This window comes from Haliotis cracherodii, unplaced genomic scaffold (genome assembly GCF_022045235.1).
Source record: "Haliotis cracherodii isolate W230 unplaced genomic scaffold, xgHalCrac1.p SCAF_1, whole genome shotgun sequence".
Classification (NCBI taxonomy): domain Eukaryota; kingdom Metazoa; phylum Mollusca; class Gastropoda; order Lepetellida; family Haliotidae; genus Haliotis; species Haliotis cracherodii.
In genome coordinates, this window is record NW_027266264.1 from 19,496,154 (window position 1) to 19,513,533 (window position 17,380).

Genomic DNA, 17,380 nt, shown 5'->3' on the forward strand with positions numbered 1-17,380 from the left:
CATGAGCGGACATCATGGGCTATAGCCAATACCTTCATCCCTACCTAGAAAATCTTGGAAGCAGACAAGCTGGGCTTTCATTACGCCTTTTAACGGGATGACCATGTGGCATTAACCCCACTGATGTATGTCAACACTGTTGGTTAGTTCGAGTCTGATGGCATTTACTGCCAGCTTTGTATGTGTTCCATGCTTAATTGTAGGGACAATTACATCGCTAACTTGCCTTGATTTCACTGACGAATCCATTTTGCCTTCGTCCGACACAGCTTAATACTTGTCAATCAGCAGCTATATCTGCATTCTGTAAGTGACGCACAGAGTATGTGTGAGCAGTTTCGGTGAAGAAGATTATTCAGATATCACTCAAAGGGAAAATTTCTTTATTCGATATTGATTTCCAGTAAGAACTATGTCAAAGTTTGTTCTCATCCCTGCGTGTTTTGTTTAGCGAGGCCATCACTGACTATCTGCCTGACAAGTTGTGATAAAGTGGTGTAACTACCTTAGTTACCAGGCGTCTGCCAGCCAGGCTGTGCACCAAACAACATGGTAGGCATGTCTCTCCCACTCACTGCACAGGTAATGATCAAATGCTTGGAGCATCCAAAGATGAGGGTGTTATCATTCACCTTTACAACTCTCTTGGCTAGGCTCATCTGGGTGTAAATGGGACATTCTCGAGTGAGACGCAATCACAAGGGGCTTAGGGGCAGTCGGGTAGCGGAGTGGTTAAAGCGTTCGCTCGTCACGCTGAAGACCTGGGTTCGAATCCTGACATGGGTACAATGTGTGAAGCCCATTTCTAGTGTCCCCCGCCGTGATATTGCTGGAATATTGCTAAAAGCGACGTAAAACTAACCTCACTCACTCACTCAGTCACTCACAAGGGGCTTAGATAAACAGCCGCCACTTATTGTTCATGAATCCTTTCAGAGCATAACACCAGGTGTTCAGTAGTATGATTTACTGGTATAGCATGACATGTCCCAGAGCATACATGAACCTCTACCACAGACCAACACCACGCATTCAGTGGTATGTAAATCATTATCACACCCAACACCAGGTGTTGAAGTGTACAAGAATCAATACCACACTCCAACAACAGGTCTCCAAGGGAACATGAACTACACCATAGTCACCAAGTGGTCAAGGGTACAAGACCACGTCCGTGAACTAGTGGAAGAGCGTCCGCCCGGAGAGCAGAAGTTCCGGGGTTTGACCTCTGGCAGCGTCACACCAATTGACATCAAAAGATAGTATTTCTTTTTACCCTGTTTGGCCCTCAGAATTAAGGGGTTAAAACAAGGACTGGTCCGCTCAGAGTCAGTATACTGTGTCTGAGTGGGGTATTCATGTTAATCTGCGGCATGGTATGTCAGGGCACTATAAATTGTCCACACATCAGTCTGGACTGGTGCAAGCACACACGCACGCACGCTCACACGCACACATCACTATATAAGTGACGCAATGTAAACCCCATTTCACCTCACCTCACCTTCAAGGGTACAAGAATCAATACCACAGTCCAACACCAGGTGTTTAAGGGTACATTCATATCTGTCACGGGATACCTTGACGTCAGGTGTTCAAGGTTACACACAATCATTGTCACATCATGACACTGTGTGTTCAAGGGTCACATCATGACACTGTGTGTTCAAGGGTCACATCATGACACTGTGTGTTCAAGGGTCACATCATGACACTGTGTGGTCAAGGGTCACATCATAACACTGTGGGGGGCACGGGTGGCCCAGTCGTCTAAGGCGCCGTGATTCGCTGTGCAGAGTTGCGTCCCTTGAACACGCCAGAAACCTATGATTGTGGGTTCGAATCCCGGTTCGCCCCGATTATGTTTCTAGGTTTGTCAGCACCATACCCGTGCTCGTGGGTTTCACCAAAGTGGTAAACGTCTGAGACCTGCATCACTTTGGGCTTTCCTCCCACATTAAGCTGACACGCCATGATATAACTGGAACACTGTTAAAAGCGGCGTTAAACCAACTCACTCACTCACTCACTCACTCACTCGGGGGACACTGTGTGTTCAAGGGTCACATCATGACAGTGTGTGTTCAAGGGTACAGAACAGTTGCTGCCACTGCATGTTTTGACCACCTGATGTTCAAGGGTGCACAAACTGTTGACATCACCTATACAGGATCATGACTTGGCACACAAAGTGTCATGTGCAAAATGTTACAGAAATGTTTCCAGTCATGACGGACAATGTTTTGAAAATTTGTTCATTGTCTCTTAGCTGCCATGTGGCAGTAACCTAAGATATGTTCCTTGAAATATCTAATTAGACCACACATTATTGCTACTAAAGTTAAAACTAGGGATGCAAGAACCTGCTGTTTTTAATTTCCTAGGGGGCAGATATATATGTACCCTGTGTGAGAAATAAACCATGATTGTGTCCCCACCGTGGGCTGTTTCATCAATAATGACATATTGTTCAAATATTGATTTTTGTTAGTTGTAATGAATATTTCAAATAAAGCCACCCTGTGAGGAGGGTATCCAAGATGCCAGCACTTATTGGCTTTGTTGTCATATGAGTTGAGTCACGTCAAGCACATTGAGTAATTTACATGTCAAATTATGGATCTTCCACATGAACTGTGATCTGTCTCGTCAACCATTTCAGCATATTGTGTGTTGACAGGCATGAACAATGCTGGTTTGAGTAGAAAATAATTACTTCTAAAACCCAGGAAATCACAAGTACAATGAAAGATGTTTGTCTCGGACTCCCTCTATGTCAAAACGTGCTGTCAAATCGTATCACAGTCAAAATTAAGTAATGAAGTGATCTGCTGGAGGATTATGGCATCTGGATATTTTCATGCATAGAGGTTTCCTTTGGTTTCTTGAGTTTCTATGGATTTTGATCGTAAACAAATTGGTGATAGGTATACATTGTACAGCATTTTTAAAATTTGATTTGGATCGGTAGGTGATAATAAAAAAAAATCTTGGCCTGGTTAGGGTCCTTGTAAATATAAATATTAAATCTGACTCATAATGACAGTTTATCGTTGGAAACATTTCTGTAGTAGTCCTTAGTAGGGTTTTTTTTTACTGTTAAAGCGGTCTTTACCATCAGCAGTACAAAACAACCTTACCATTCTGAATATATTTTTTGTCTGAATTTTTCAATTTTGAAGGTCATCAGATCCGTGAACCAAGGAGGACAAGATGTAAGATTGTAGGAACTTTCAAAGGGTTTGACCTTCTTTATCTTTACCGGATTTGAAAACAAATCCTAAGGTCATTTTGGATGACAGTCAGTTTCCTAGAAAGTGAACCAATCTGAAACAATGTAATGCTATTATTCTTATTAAGATATTAGAGTCCCTGAGGTTCAAATGCTAGGGCAGAAAACCTCGAGGCCCGAGGGCAGACCTTTATTTCTAATACTGGCTGGTTGAGGATGATGACAGAACATGAACAGTATTTCTTTATCAGGTTCTTTTTGAGTATATTAACACACCTTTATTGTTTTGATAGATCAGAAATACATTGCTGGTTCTCCCCTACAAGGCTTAAAACTTATTTTCTCATACACAGTGGAAGTCAATTCTTGTGATTCTTATATCACAATTTGTTGTCTCTTGTTAACTTTACAGGTTTTGATTTGGTATGGATAAACTCAGATGGGTCAATTTATACATCAACTTTATCAATCTGTGTGTAATGTCACTTATTCAAGATTAGTTATCCCAAAAAAAGATGAAAAAAACAGCAATAATCCTGAATTTGTTTACTCGAAATAAATCTCCCAGATTTCCTCTTGGATGTTGACATGGTAGTTTGCAGTATTTCCATCTTTGCAACAATACTGTAATGTCTAAACAATAAAAAAACAAAAAAATAGTTTCAGACCTGATGATAGTCGTATATTGTGGAAAATTCACATTAAGATTTCTTTTTCAAGTGAAGATAGATGATTAGAACATCAAGGTAAGGACTAAACTTGTAGCGCGGTGGTAAATAACTCAGGTAGGTTTTTATTCCATGTTGACAATGGTTTAAACAAATATGTTTTTATCCTAAACTGACAGTGATTTTATTTGGCATCTTCACTGAGATTGATTTCAGAAAGTTGGCGGTGCTAAGGGAAAAAGTTGTGTTTGGCTGTTTTTACTTCTCACCATTATTGAGGTAATCCCAGAGGGCTGTGTGTTTATGGAACCTGCAGACTCCATGGTCAGGCATGGATTTCTTTCTATTAAATTATGTGATTAACGTTATCAAGCTGATCATGTCTTCCAAGTCTAGGGTGCATTGGTTGGTGGGGAATATGTGCTGCAGTGCCATTGGGGGCGCTAAATCACGGCCAGTTCCTGCACTTCATTTACCCTCTCATCCCCCTACCTCTGATCAATACCGATGGGCCAGGGGATGATGGCAGCAAGAAAATCGGGTGAAGATCGTAAAGATGGTAGATCAATAGAATGAGATAAATTCGTTTAGATTTGAGCGTGCCGAGCCTGTTATTCGTTTAGATTTGAGCAAGCTCTGGCCAGTTATTCTCTCTTTGGTGTATGCATAGGGCCATCTCCTGTCGCCAGTATGCGTAGACTGTCAGGATGCAATGACACAACGTCAGGCTGATTTTGACGTCTTCTGCTCTAATGTCCAAGGTCAAACATAAATTGGGAGCATTTTGACTGATAGCTTCTCTCAGAAGCAGATCTGATGGTCAGCTCTAAGCAAAACACTTTTGAAAACTGTCATGCTGAAGATGTTGCTCAAGGTATAGCTTTGGAATCAATTGTGTGTTGATGGCTTCATGAGACACACATGTCTGATTTATCACCACTTACAGCGGAGATGGAGATTTCCAGTCTTCAAATGTTGGTTTTAGATAAGATTGGACTGACAATTGTAATTTCACAGGTAGTATGGTAAGTTTTAGGGATAGCATTTGTGAATGTGCGATGTCAGTTCAATGAAGAGTTTAATGGTTAAAGTGTTGTGAATTTTTAGAAGTGTCAAAGAGACTTAAATGTCAATAGACTTACCACCATACACCCACATATCAAGAATCATTACAGATTATTTATGGAAACTTTTGAAGGAGGTAAACAGAGACTTACCAATATTCTATTTGTGAATGCATGGTTTTATATGTGAATGTTGTCAGCTTTGTGTTTGCTAGACATATCCCTTGTAGCTTGTGGCAGTAGAAGATAAGCCAGTTGAATGAAGGCAGAGTATCAGAAGGGTCCAATTCTGACAGGCTAAGTGCCTAGTGTCATGGCTGCAAGTATTCAAAACGTGATGATGAATCCAATCAGTGGTCAAGAAATCCTTGATCAACAACTCAAGTGACCATTACTGCCATCCAAGACTTGCAGGAGCTCCTGCGCTATTGTCCAGTTGGAATTATGGTCAACAAGTGGCCTCATTAGGAAGTCCTGGACGCTGGTCAAGGGTTTCCGTTGTCCGGGCCTGCGTAATTAACTCAGATTGGTCCAGAGCAGTGATTGCGATCATGAACACCTGACCATTCATTAGTGGGTTCGTTAAGACATTCGTTAGATCCCCATTTGCAATCTCAGGGTCTGTTCTCAAGAGACTGCTTGATCCAGCAAGTTTCTTAAAGTCTCCTAGGCACGTACCACACACTGAAGGTTGTGGACATTATCTGCAGAGATTCATGATTGGCTTGAGTCAGATTAATGGGACTTTGACTGGAACTCCTTAAGGTAGACTTGAGATTAAGTGTTTGATTGTGTCTAACACTAGGTCAGTCAGTACGTATGGTAGTTACTGTCCATCATATTAACCCAAGTGGCAGTAAGGTCAAAACAGGGATAGTTCTTGTAGTTGTCATTGTTTGACATTGATGACTTGATAAGTTCAGATTTCTTTGGACAAATTATTTGTCTACTTTTCAGTTGACAAGTTGGTCTGACTACCACTGATCTCATGGATGTGACTGAATTCTTCCCTGAGTAGCACATTATGTATTTCCATACAGCCAAGTACTACTTCCTTCCTTCTGAGAGGCCCAAGGTGGATTTCAATACAATTAATTGACCCTTGTGAACCCCAATAGGCAGAAAAATGAATAGGTAACAATATGCCCAAGTCACAAAGTGAGCAGAACACATGATAGCTTGGCATGAGGGGTCTGGGAAAAAAGGGTGCACTCCTTAACTCCACCTCTCACTGGATCTGCTAGTGCTTCTGGTGCTTGTTGTAAGAATAGATTTAAGTTGGTATTGGGTGATAACAGAAACAGTTATCACCTTACACTTTCCTCTAATGTGACATCATTCGCCAACAGGGGCGGTCGGGCAGCCTAGTGGTTAAGGTGTTCGCTCGTCACGCCAAAGACCCGGGTTCGATTCCCGACATGGGTACAAATATGTGAAGCCCATTTCTGGTGTCCCCCGCCGTGATATTGCTGGAATATTGCTAAAAACGCGTGTAAAACCATATTCACTCACTCATTCACCAACAGAAAAGATAATGTTGTCATGCTGTCAACAACTGGTTTCACTGGCCTTTCCTGGTGAGCTGATTGATGTGTTGTAACTTTAGAAGTTTTGCTGACCTGAGGATTAAGCTGTGTACGTTACATGAATTGTAAGTAGGGAGAGTTGCTTAGCAATGTAAAGTCTGTGAACAGTCAGTAAAGAGAGCAGTCAAACTACGTGTATCATGAATTGTAGGTAAGAAGAGCTATTGAGCGGTGTATGTTCTGAGAATCGATTCTGTCTCCTCTATATCCTGTTTCTTTGTTGGCTGCTGAGAGCAAATTAATCATACACGTTGCGAAGATGTATACAAGACTGCTAGATAAGATATCAGTTGTTTGAATGTATTGTAGTAACAAGTGGCCCTAGAATTGATTTGCTCTCAAGTTATGTATATTGTTTGAAGCTAACTAGTCAAATTGATTTAATCATGGCAATAATATTGATCCAGGAGAATCATTCTGCCTTCATTACTTGGAGTTTGTTTTGACATTAGGTTGGTAATAATTTGTGTGGATGTAATTTTGCCATGTTGACATTTAGGTTTTATTACTGATTTCAACAATATCTGGAAGCTGTTTATTCTTTATAGAGATGCTGACAGAATTTATGATAGATGGTGTTATGGTTGTTGTAGAACTGAGGGGGTGGGGTTATGGGCTACAATAAGGTTGTAGGGTTTGGTTTGTTACATCTTCCTGAGGTTAGGGAGATAACTGACTGTAAAAGTCCAGTTTCCACCCTTTGCCGAACTAGGCTGCAATTACGGAGTTATATTTTAGCTGGGCTAACGAGTCTATGTATAGTGCAATCAAAATCCTGTAACGAAATCGACATCCGGTTAGCAAACAACATGGCTTTCAACGTGCAGATGGTCGACTGCAGGATTTGCTATTGATGTGTACTCTCAACTGGGCGATGACATATACTTTCCAAATCTTTTCATGTTTTTAATCAAGGTGCTCACATGATTTGAAGAACTTCGCGAGGAAAGACGTGTTTTATTACAATATATATCTTGATCATCGATCAGATTGTCTTGACTGGGCGCTGCCATTTTGTTGGAAGCAAATGCAAGTGATATGAGAGGTAGAATCTAATTGGTCAAAAGGAGGGCATAGAAGGGACATAACTCGTAATAGACACTGGTGGCGCTATGATCGAGTCCAGAAATTCCAGCCTAGTTCAGCAAGAAGGGAAACTGGACTTTTTGAGTCCGTTACTCCCTTGCCATAGTAACATGGGTTTGTTAGGGCTGGAACAGCCCATGTTAGTTCCCTCTAGTTACACAGATGGAACCTTGTTACAAAATGGAAAGAGCAATATGTCTTTCTTAGACGGTGTAATACTGCATCAATTCACTGGCTCCAAAAGAGTGATTATGTTTTATTCTGACTTAAGTTTGTATTATTTGGTGATACTCCATAGCATATATATCTTTGTGAACAATGAAGTTGGTCACTAGTCAAGAAGCCGCAAGTCAAAGGTAGGTCAACTTGGAAAACAAATTATCTGTCAACAAATATTACGGGGAGTTGGTGTGACAGCCTGATCAGTTCATACACAATTTCACTGACCAAAATTGTCTGTCCAGAAAACCTTAGCTGTCCGGTGTTCGGGTCATTAATCTCTAAAAATTTACCTACTGACAGACCAACACCCCTTGCATGGCAGCAAAATATCTATCGCCTGTTCCACACAACAAAACAGATAATCTTCATACAGAAATCAATGTTCAAGGCTAATTGAGAATCAAATAAGGAAATAATGTACAGCTTCATAAAGGGATGAAACAAAACATATTAACACCTCAGGTTAACACAACCCTTTCGACGTTATTGGGATATTAATTATATTTTGCCTCTGAACAAACTGGCTTGGAGCAAAGTTGTGAACAGTTTTTAGGAAAACTGCATCAAAGGTGGCTGATCATGGCTTGAGGATGAGTATAGCTTGTTGTCAGAGAGGCTGTATCTGGAGGCTGATGGATTGATACAGCTAGTTGTTAGGGAGCCTGTTTCTTGGGGCTGTAGAACCAGAATGTGTCAATATTGGCCCTTATGGACAGAAAGGGGACGGTGTAACCCCAAGCAAGGTAGAGCAGAACTGGTCAATAAAGTTGTGCTTGCACAGAATGGATTTGTTGTAGCAGGTTTATTTCTTCTGAATCGTGTTCCTAACGAATTGATCTTCAAGTACAGTATATACCAGACAAACTTTGTAAGTGCCTGGTTAAAACTGAGTGATCCACCCCACCTGAAACCAAATTGGCCATGTACAGAAATAAGTGACGTAACACACAGCTCTGCAATAACTCATTGTTCCATTTTCTTATCAAACAGATGCTAATTATCATAATTGCTTTGAATACCCTACATCTATTACATCAAATCCATAAGTTCCTGCTTTAATGGCTGCCAACCACTCACACGAACATTAACTTTTTCATTGCATATTCCTGACGAACATCTACTAATTTTCATTTCTGTATCAATTCTGCCAGACATCTGAGATGAGAATACTCCTTTAAAACCATACCATGGTAAATCAGCTTTGAGGTGAATTCTTTTTCTGTCAAATGAAGGGTTTCACCTACATGTTTATGGCAGGAGAAGAAAGATGTATTATCTTCTGTTGGGTTGATTAAGGCACGTAAGGGAATGTCGAACACAGCCTGGACCTAATGTTGAGCAGGCATTTACAGCTCAGTTGCAGTGAGTGTGGTCACAGTGATAGGGCCAAACGGATGGGAAATCAACCTTGCTCTGACACTGGGCCAGGCCAAGCCCTCCACACTGATTGCCAACTTCCACAAGCCTTGGGCTAGGTCAGACCATCCACACAAGGTCATCATTACAGGGCCTCATATTGTTGGACCTTCCTGAAAGGCCAGACCTCTTTATCTGATGGAGACATTTTCATCATGTAATGTGCTTGACTACATGTCTCACTGTCAGAATAGATGGAGAAAGTAACTTAATAGCGTTCCAGCAGAGCAGCTAGCATCTGTCAAAATGGCTGGATCACCCTGCTTGTACCATCAGTAAGTCCATCCTTTATGATGTGCTTGTCAGTGGTTAGGAGTTCATGTGGCCTGGCTGTCGGAAAATGGGATATTTCAATGGCAGGGTCTATGAGTGAGTGAGTTAAGTTTAATGTCACTTTGAACCATATTTCACTGTGTTTTCACATTGTGTTTGAGGAAAGCCTGAGGAAGTGATGCAGGATATTTGTCACTTCTGGGAATCCCATGAGCACGGGTATGGTGTTAACAACAAAAAAAGGATAATCTGGGATTTAAACCCACAATCACTGGATTCTAGCATGCTTTAGGGATGCAGCTCTGCACTGCAAATTACTGGGGCTTATGGATGTCTGTGTCCTGGAGCTGGCGACCACAGCGCCCCCCAGGGTCAGTGTGCAAAGACATGTCCAATGTGTTCCCACGAAGCCCTTGAAGTGGCTTCATGGAGGCTTAGCAGAATATGTATGATCTTGTAATGAACATCTTTCTGTCGCCGCTTCACCAAAGGCGTTGCCCTATTGAGACAGTAACATAAAGATAATGATGACCGAATGTGATGTGTCTACAACCAAGTTCAGACATGTATTTACACGTTCAACATAATGTTTTGGGCCACAGATCAAGTCTAGACTCGGCCTTTGATCTCCATGCACAAGCCAGCCCAGCCAGTCATCCATGCCGACCACCTCAGCCAATATTACAGTGTCTTCTCTCAGTCAGGGCGGTAATAAGCAGTAATTGACGTCACTTATTATGTTTGCAATTCCTTTGTGTAGAACCTATCTAGATCACAACAGTTTTTGCTGCATATTATGTATTTCCCCTCCTCCCCTCTCTTGCTCCTCCCCCACCCCCACTTCCTCCAAAGAAATTAAAATTTTGTTACATGTTCCCATCTTTGATCATACTTATTGATAATTTAATCCTCTCTGCACCCACTCAACTTGTGCCAGATACAGAGATGATTGAATTGCCTTGTCAAAGTAAAAACATCATTTCTGCAAGGCCATAAATTTGAAACTTCAAAGTGCAGAGGCCTCATTACTATTTCAAGAATATGCACAGTTGAGGTCTTTTGTCTGAAGTTGCAAAGCTGTTGCTGCCAGGACACTGACTGGCCAGCTCGAGGTATTGTGCCATGCTGAACCCCTGTCAGGTAGGGAACCTGCTCGCTGTTAACATTACCCATTCTGGTGTAGAAGAATTCCAGATTGGCTCCAGACAAGTATTCAACTGTCAATAAAACGTTAATTCCCTCCTGCAGCCATGAGCAGTGAATGTATGGAGACGAGTCAGTTTTGGATGATATAACATGGCAGTTCCGACTGCTCTGACACCATTGTTGTTGGCACGCAACCAGTGTGTTTGCCCCATGGGAATACGCTGCAGTTGCACACAACAATGGGGGCTTACTTCACTGATGAACATGTTATGGTGCATTAGTTATTAACTTCATACAAATTGTACTGCATACTGCTTCATGTGTTTTTGTTGTTTGCCGCAGTCAGCAATATTCACGCTATGTGACGGCGGTATGTAAATAATCAAGTCAGGACCTGACAATCCAGTGATTGACATCATGAGCATCGATCTACGCAGTTGGGCTACGGTGACATTCATCTACCAAGTCAGCGAGCCTGATCACCTGATCCCATTTGCCGCCTCTTGAGACCTCTTCTCTACCTGAATCTTCACAGGTCTCATATTATGATGTACTTTTAGACTTTGGAAAGTCAGTTATGAAGTACATGTGGACGTTGGAAAGTCAAATTCTGATATCGACTTATGATAGTCATAATTGTGATGTAAATTTGTGAAGGACATTTTTTGTAAATGGAATGAAAGCGTGTGAGATACATTCTGTTCGTTAAGGTAGTAAAATTATTTCTTGTTCAACCAACAAGTTTGTGTGCACCAGGTTTACCCAAGGTCAATTTATCACACTGTTTTGACAACCTCATGTTAGTTACAAGGCATTTTCCTTTGATTGGCATAGTTTAAGACTTCAAATCACCTTTGAGTTATGCCTTCACACTGAGCTCCATGTGTTTGACACCAGGCTGCATGTTTTACAGTGTTGTCAAAGCCACAAATTGTTTGAATGACCTGGTCATAATTCATTTCACTGAGGATTTGGGATTTTTTTTCTATTCATTTCTTGTTGCATGTACAGGTTAATTTCTTGCTTGAAGGTCTCGTGGGAGTGAGTGGCTGTTCCGCTGTTGGCTTGCTTGTCATGTGTCGTACGTCACCATAGCCCCCCTGCAGCACTAACCCAGTTGTTTCATGGGTAATATGTCACTGTAGCACTTCCAAAGAAGAAAAAAGTTTATTCACTTTATCATTTGGATAGTCAGAGTGACTCATTCATTGCTTTAGGCAATTAACAAAAGAACAGAAATTTTATTTGCAGTGGAGGCGGTTTCTGTTCTTTGTAGACATTAATTTTCTTGGTATAATCCAGTTGGAAAGTTCTGAATGTGATCACGAAAGTACTGTGTTCAATTCAACATTTTCAGTACAGGGCCGTTGATCTTACTCCCATACTTCAACAAAGGCTTAGGTCCAGGGTCCAGGTCCTAGTTGTTCTTCGGGGCAGTCAGGTAGCCTAGTGGTTAAAGCGTTCACTTGTAATGCCAAAGACCCGGGTTCAATTCCTGACATGGGTACAATGTGTGAACCCTATTTCTGGTGTCCCCAGCCGTGATATTGCTGGAATATGCTAAAAGCGGCGTAAACCCAAAAACTCACACACTCACTCACTCACTGACCTTGTTGTCCCCCAACTGGAGTGAGGTTGGAGATGTATGCTACGTATGGGGTACTCAGTCACAGGTGAAATTATGGAGGAAATTATTCCCAATCTGAATTAACATCAGTCATACGATCATCATTATCAGCAGCAGTCTTTGCTTAGTAGCATCTATTTTGTGACATTCATCCATATTTTCGTGTGTGTAGTTCTAAACATTTCCCATTAAACATGGTAAACCTCTTCTCTTTGTTCCTAACAGGGGCGTTTTGGTAGCCTGGTGGTTAAAGGTTTTGCTCCTCAGGTTCACTTTCCCACATGGGTACATTGTGTGAAGCCCAAATCGGTGTCACCCGATGTGATTTTGTTAATAGTGGCATAAAACAATACTCACTCACCCATTGTTACTGAAGAAAGAGTGACTTCCTTCAGCACTTGTATGGGAAGTGAAGACAAGATGTTAAAGTTTGATACAGAAAACTGTGTGACAGATTAGTTATTTAATGCATCTCACCATCCTGGGATTATTTTTGTCCATTGCCTCATCATGAGATGTGACAGCACTGAAATTATTCTATAAGAGAAGTAATCAATTCATGTTTTTGAAATGGTCTCTAGATAGTAAACATTTTTAAGGTCTGGTAGTTTTCTCTCAGGATGAAGCAGTGTTTCATCAAGAACTAGTCCAAAATAAATAATAGATTAAGCTCAAAGTGCCTACTGAGGCTATACATGTTGAAGTTGATTTCGTTTTCATTTTCTCATTTCAGTTTATGAAATATAGTAGAACAGTTGCACCCTCGTCTGAAGTGATAATGAAATACTCATACTATAGATATACCATTATACAACATGTAATTATGAAATACTGTACAGCAGTGGTGCCATTATACAACATGTAATTATGAAATACTGTACAGCAGTGGTGCCATTATACAACATGTAATTATGAAATACTGTACAGCAGTGGTGCCATTATACAACATGTAATTATTAAATACTGTACAGTAGTGGTTCCATTATACAACATGTAATTATGATATACTGTACAACAGTGTATACAACATGTACCTATGAAATTACTGCACAACAGTGGTGCCATTATACAACATGTAACTATGAAATACTGTACAGCAGTGGTGCCATTATACAACATGTAATTACGAAATACTGTACAACAGTGTATACAACATGTACCTATGAAATACTGCACAACAGTGGTGCCGTTATACAACATGTACCTATCAAATACTGTACAGCAGTGGTGCCATTATACAACATGTAATTATGAAATACTGTACAACAGTGGTGCCATTATACAACATGTACCTATGAAATACTGTACAACAGTGGTGCCATTATACAACATGTACCTATGAAATACTGTACAACAGTGGTGCCATTATACAACATGTAACTATGAAATACTGTACAACAGAGGTGACATTATACAACATGTAATTATGAAATATTGTACAACAATGGTTCCATTGCAGGACATAGGATAATGGAATATGGTAGAACTATGGCACCTGAATGATTCTGGCACAAGAGATAATGAAATACTGTAAAACAGTGGTGTCTTTATGGATGACATGCAGTAATGCTTCTCTGTCATGTCCCAGCACCAGTATGCTCTGAATGGTAATAAGACCAATACATCACAGCTACAAATAGAAGATTATACCATATCAAAGATATTGATGTACTTTTCTTTGAAAATCTGAATCTGAGTTGTACCCAAGAGGAACGATTGCTTATGTCCTGATAATGGATGGACCCTTGCGGGATAAAAGTAAGAAAGTCCGGAACTGTTACATATGCAGAGATTATGGATTTATTCCATGCCGAACTAAATAACATCTGTCATGATGCCAATTAAATGTTTCAACAGATTCTCTTCTCCAGGCTTGCCAAAAGGCTACGGTACTCAGCATATGTCATGAGGAATAAGCCTGATGTTGGTGTACTTGTGGAAAGGATCTGAAAACACTTTGCTTCCTGGAGGATATGGACCACAGTGTGGTCAATGAAGCCTGCCAAGTGCTGTAGGTCTGGTAGAGAGACACCCCAGGGTCTAGTCAGGATGGTGTTCTGGCATACTAAGTTGCAGGTCACCGAGGCGTGATGGTATTGGATACCTCCATGCCATCCTGCAGACCTTTGATCGTGTCAGCAGAGACAATTTCAACAAACATGTTGATTACCTAACCAAGTACAACAAGGAGGCTTGAAGTCTCTGGCTGTCTGTGACAAAACCGATGGAGCTATTTGCTGGAAATGAGGACCTTGATCCAAACCATTATAACCAGCATCTTCTGAAATATGGGTCATTAAAGTCAGCGTGAGTAGCTCTGGAAAACATTGCTAGAGACGGAGGACTTTACAGTGCCCCTGTGGCATGTGGCTGATGTGGTATGAGGTATAAATATGCCCAGTTATCAGTTAGATGAAACCAATTGATTGGACGAAGATTGGCTTTAGGGTGAATGAATGTGAATTTATCTGATTTGTTTCGTTTGTGCAATTGGGCACATTTGTGCTGCAATGAGTCTTTGACTTTTAGCTTTGAATACATTTAGCATATTTGGACTAAAAAAGTGATACATTTCTGTCATCTTTTACATAGAATTTTTTATGGACAATCGCTGCAGATGAGAAGCTCAACCCTATAACTACCTGAGATAGCGGAGAAGGCAAAAGAGGTTTTGAATATGGAATCATTTCACAATCATTTCGCAAGTGCAGCAGAATATTTCGAAGTTAATCTCAGTTTGAGTAACATCAAACTTAGCAAAATGAGATGATTGACTGGAAGAAAGTTAGTGAGAATCTGTCTGGATTGAGTGATAGCAGTGTGAATCTACATGCAGAGATGTAGGTGTGTGAGTAGGTGGCTGCAGCTGGTAACGGCTATTTAACCAGGGTCTCATGGCCTCAGCAACACGGAGAAAGGGAAATTAGCATGTGCAGCTTCTTTATCCAACTCCCCAACAGCAGTCATTAGGAAATGATAGCAAGATTAGTACTATCTTCTGTCCACACCAGCAGGATCAATAGGTCTGGCTCAAGTTGTAAGTTGGACTAAACTATAGAGGTGCCACATGGCCTGGACACATCATTTGTCTTTCCTTGTGTTCCTGTGAGAAGTAATTAACTGATTACAGGGAACGTGCCAACATTTTGTCCACCCTCTCAATCTCTTTCAGCATCTTTGTTATGGAGAAAAGATGTTGTTTTAAAATTTGTTGTTCTGTAATTGCTGGTTTGCAATGACTTCTTTGCAAATTTAGACAACAAAGGTTCATGGTGTACATGCACTGTAAATATGTCTATTAATCACAAAACTGGAGTAATTTTGGTGGTAATGAATTAATCAATTGTTGGGAACTGATTACACATGAGAAGGGAAGTTCTTATACTGGAAGAGTGCAGTAATGACTATTTGTATTTCATCTGCGGACAGTTAACCTATCAAAGATGTGGGCCAGCCATTTTTACACTTCCTCCAAACATTGTCTAGCTTCTACCATGACACTTGTGACCCTGCACAAACCCTGCCAGGCCATGGTTGATCATCCTCCCCAGATTGTCTAGTTAAGGCGATGACACTTCTGACCCCTAAACAAACCCAGCTTGGCCATCCTTGATTATACTCCCCAGATTGTCTAGTTAAGGCCATGGTACTTCTGACCCTTTACAGGCCCTGACTTGCCCCTTCTCCCTGAGGATGTCTAGTTATATGTAGCCATAAAACTCCAGTGGGGATTCTGGATTTGCATGGGCCCTCAGGAACCCATAACATAACAGGATAAGAAGCGAAAAAATAGATGATAGCAATCCCTAGTTTGCCTGGTTCAGACTTGACATGCCACTGTCATATTAATGGAATATATTTAAATGAGGCATTAACAAACAAATCTGAACCCTAACAAGACCTGGCTGCCCCTATCCTGGTATGGTTTAACTTCAGCCATGACACTTGACTGACCCCTAACAAGCCCTGCCTGGTGGCCAATACGCTCCTATTCTGTTGTGATTATCCGGGCCAGGATATAATGGCCGTGGGTGGTTGTCTTAAAATTGGACAATAAGTGTTTTCCTTCCTTTCCTGTGTCTGAAAGATTGATGTAACCATGTATTAATTGTGCCAGCCCTGACTCGGCAACATATGATCAGTGTGATGGAGGTATTGAGGATGTGTCAGGTTAAAGGTATTTCCTCAATTTGAGTGAGTGAGTGAGGTTAGTTTTACGCCGCTTTTAGCAATATTCCAGCAATATCACGGCGGGGGACACCAGAAATGGGCTTCACACATTGTACCCATGTCGGGATTCGAACCCGGATCTTCGGCGTGACGACCGAACGCTTTAACTGCTAGGCTACCCGACCGCCCCTCCTCAATTTGAACTTTTTCTGACATTGTTTTTGTGAGATTTATATCTGAAAAGTATTTTATGGAAGAAAACTCCCTTCCCTAAATATGGTTTTATCTCCGAAACCAATTTGTTTTAATGGTAGATATTGCTCCCATGTATGGCAGCATTATGTCTCCGATGTGTGTGTGGCCTTATACATATGTATATGATTGATATCATCATATTAATTTTCATCTTATTCTCATGTCAGTACCTGAGAAATGGGTGTTTGAATCACGGGGACAGTTATGCGTCTGGTGTTTGTCTTAATGGCTACAGACTGCCTTGGTTTCCCTGCTCAGAGATTCTACACCTTAAGACCAGGCCAAGTTCCAAAGTGTTAAGGCCTATCTGAGTATTGATATCGCCAGTTTGCATTCACCATCTCCTATATCTGCTGATATTGCTATCAGTGCTGCCCACGACCATCAAATCTTCTGTCTGGAGAGTCACCATGTCAGAAAGAATCTGCTTCAGGACAAATTACAGGTTCTCCTGAGATGTGGCTGTGATCATGGTCATCTCCCCTACCTATCACCTGCCCCGCTGGGATTGGGGTCATTTAGGTAGCATCAGTGCACCACTTCTCTCTTGACTTACTGTTGACATGGCTTGATGTGAACAATCTTGTCATCTGTATCTGGGCACAGGGCTCATGCACGTTTCCAGGTGGGCCTGG

The 17,380-nt window shown here is 41.2% G+C and overlaps 1 protein-coding gene across 12 annotated transcripts in view; it reads left to right on the top strand.

The window, feature by feature from the left end:
* LOC139474070 (kinesin-like protein KIF13A) overlaps positions 1 to 17,380 on the top strand; it is a 258,490-nt gene that overhangs the window by 165,295 nt on the left and 75,815 nt on the right. The window lies entirely within an intron of this gene.